Source organism: Cyprinodon variegatus, unplaced genomic scaffold (genome assembly GCF_000732505.1).
Source record: "Cyprinodon variegatus isolate N-32 unplaced genomic scaffold, C_variegatus-1.0 Scaffold36, whole genome shotgun sequence".
NCBI classification, from domain to species: Eukaryota; Metazoa; Chordata; class Actinopteri; order Cyprinodontiformes; family Cyprinodontidae; genus Cyprinodon; species Cyprinodon variegatus.
In genome coordinates, this window is record NW_015150489.1 from 1,386,434 (window position 1) to 1,389,848 (window position 3,415).

Genomic DNA, 3,415 nt, shown 5'->3' on the forward strand with positions numbered 1-3,415 from the left:
AGGGTGAGGACCTGACAGCCATGTGATATATTTGTAAGATATGTATTATTTCTAACATATTTCCTATTTACTAGGGAGAGAGGTGGCCTAGTGGTTAGGGTATTGCGCTTGGGTACAGGAGGTTCTGAGTTCGAGCCCCACTCCCACAGACTGCCACTCTGGGTCCCTGAGCAATACCCTTAACCCCACACTGCTCCCCCTTTGCCACACAATGGCAGCCCACTTCATCGCCAAGGGGAAGGGATAATGCAGAGAGGAAATTTCGTTGCCTTGTGCTTGTGACAACGTCATGACAATAAAGTTGAATTCTAATCTTGTATAAAGTAGCTATTTTACGGTATATTTCTCTGGATTTGGAGAGCTCTACATGGACATTAGAAATCTCTGAATGATTAGTAGGGCTCTAAGGTCCTGTGATCAAGATCTGCTGATTGTCCTTTGTAAAATGGGATAACAAAAGGAGAAAGCTTTTATTCATGGCTCCAAAAAACTGGAAGTCACTTCCTCTGAGTGTAAACAGCAGACTGTGGCTTTCTTTAAAGTCTATGCTTGTTGAAGCCCTTCGTGTTCTTCCATCTTAATTTCGTAAAAAGAGTTACAAAGAAAACCCTTCAAAAGTAAAGGAGAAGGAATCAGATCAGATATAAAGAGACTTAAACATGTTTTAAAAAAATGAGGATTTACAATTAGCAGGTACAAAATCAATTTATAAAACTGTTGTTGTGCAAAATTCAGATTCCCTTTAAAAAATCTTTTCCCCCTGTGTTGGGAGCGCGCACTGCAGCCAGGGAGACAGATTGTGCAGCCTTCTCGGTGAAACGACTCCACAAAAATAATGTAGTGACTTTTAGATTGATCCATGGATTCTGGCAAAAATAAAGACCAAAAGAAAGCCTCAAATAAATAATAAATAAACCTGGTTTTGTCTGGACCCCAATGTGTCCACTTTAGAGGGCAACGTAACAGAGGTAGTTCATGTGTAAAAACATCTATGCATTTTACTAGATGAGGATTCCCTCAATTTCAAACCCTATAGAGTGAAGAAACTTTAACTGAAATTGTTATTGTTTTTCCTTTAAGATGACAAAGAAGCATGTTTCTGCAACATTTCTGTCAGTCTTAGATGTTATCTTATGGACACTTGTTGACCACCTCAGCTAAAAGTCTTCAAAAGATCGACTCTGTTTAACATGCTTCTCTGAGATATACAGCAGTACTAATTGTGGAGCCCTAAATCATCATTTTGTGGCCTTCTTTATCCACGAGGAGGCTGGGACACTGGAACGTTTTTATCTATGAGGCCATGCTTTGGCTGTTACCCTCCTAAATCTGTAAAATGATCACACAGAGATGCGTCTAGCATTTCTCTTTGCAATCAAGCAATAATTTATTGCTCTCCATTCCATTTGCCTGCACAGAACTGGGAAAAGGAGATTTTATTTACTTTTCTACATCTACGTGGAACAGTCTTCAAAAACATTAGAGACCACTATATTTACACATTTGAACACTTTTTAGTCCAGGGTGAGTTAGCTCAGAGAGGCATCCTTCCATTGTGATTGTATTTAAGGAATGTTATTTGTGTATTGTTGTGTTTTTGTTGTTGAGTAGTTATTATTGTTGTGCTGCCTCTGGGCCAAGGGTCCGTTAAAAAAAAAGTTTTTTAATCTCAGTGGGACTCTTCCTGGTGATTTAGGTTAATTAAAAAAAATAATTATTTTTTGATTTGTCTAAATTGTCTAATGAACCAGTTTTCTTATTCCTTATTTGCCAAAATTACACTACAATACCTTCATAACGTGGGAACAAGTTAACCATCATGTCACGATCTGCCCTGATAGCTCACCTAAATTACTCAACTTCCAACTATGCAAGAAAAGATTGATAACTCTCTCATTAGATTCCTTTCTGCATCTTGAAATGAAGAAAACGCTTGCTGACAGACGGATTTTCTTCACATGACTTTTATCTATGTGATGGTTGCTCTGACTTATTAAAATGTAAACAAAATAGCGCACGTGTTTTTTTGATCTGAATTAGATTTTTCTAAATGAAAATCTAAGAGAATTTGATTTGATTTGATTTAAAAAAATAATAATAATAATAATAATTCCTGAGGATTTGACTCAAATTGGCATATTTTCCAGAGAGAGTGAAATAATAATGATAATATTTTTGGCACATTTAAAACAAGGATGTTTAAAGATAGTAAAACCTAAACCTACTTAATAGATTTAAATGTAGGATGATTGAAAAAAACATCCCAACTTTCAGAAGTAGGACTGAAATAGCACCTGACATAAAGTTATAAATGGTTTATAATGCTTTCTACTGGGACTGGGACATAAAAGCCGATTAGGAGTTTTCACCTGAGAACCCCAAAAGACCCCCCACAGGCTTTAGGTAAAGGGGGCGCTTCAAAGTTTAACTTTGAGGGATGGCAGAATACGCCATAAGACGTTCTTTGGTCAGAGGTGACGAGGTCTTCAGAGAGATCTCCCTATTATATGAGGTTGGCTTTCAGCAGAATAGTATCTGGTTCGCTGTTTATTGACTAGAGTTAAATTACCTGCAGATAAATAGACTGAAAAGCGTCCATTTTACTGTTGACCCAGTTACAGGAGGTTCGGTAAAAATGGGCAGGCCCGCCTCCAGTGGGATAAAAGGGCCTGACACACCCATACACACACATACACCCATACACACACACACCCACACACACACATACACACACGCACACACACACGAAGGTTTGCATGCAATAATTAGAAAGTTTAATCATTTAAATTATGGCCATTTGTTTGTGTTGTTTGTCCTATCTGTTTGATTTATCGTTTTGTCTTTTCTGTTGTCTGACTTTTTGTGGATTGTGTGATTGTCTGTAATTTGTGAAATGAAAATATATGAAAATAGAGGTGAACAAATAGTTAAGGTTAAACTGTAAAATAAGGACAGTTTCTAGTTTCCGTGGCTCATTCCTTCATTCCTAACCTGTTTTAAAAAAAAACCAGGAGTAAAATGTGTTAAAGGTTATGCACAGCTGTTTAAATTAGGAATAAAGGGTATTGATATGAGGTTCTGATATCACAACAAATAACGTTTAATGAAACAGATTAAATAAATTATACAAATTTCTTTTTTTTTTTTTTTAAATAAGCAAGGAAATGTGTCATTACTTAAATGCTAACGTTTAATTTGTTAATCTTAATTTGGTTTTGGATTTAAATTTAATGGTAAATATTTTTATACAAAAAATACATTTTTTATAAAAATAAATTAGGTTGAATTTGCTTTTAAATTTGCTTTTAAATTGCAGACAATTCATTAAGAAGTTAATGTATCTTAAGCTGATCTAGAATGAATATGATAATTGATTTAACATATGTATTTGTTAATAATTATACAGTGTTCCAAT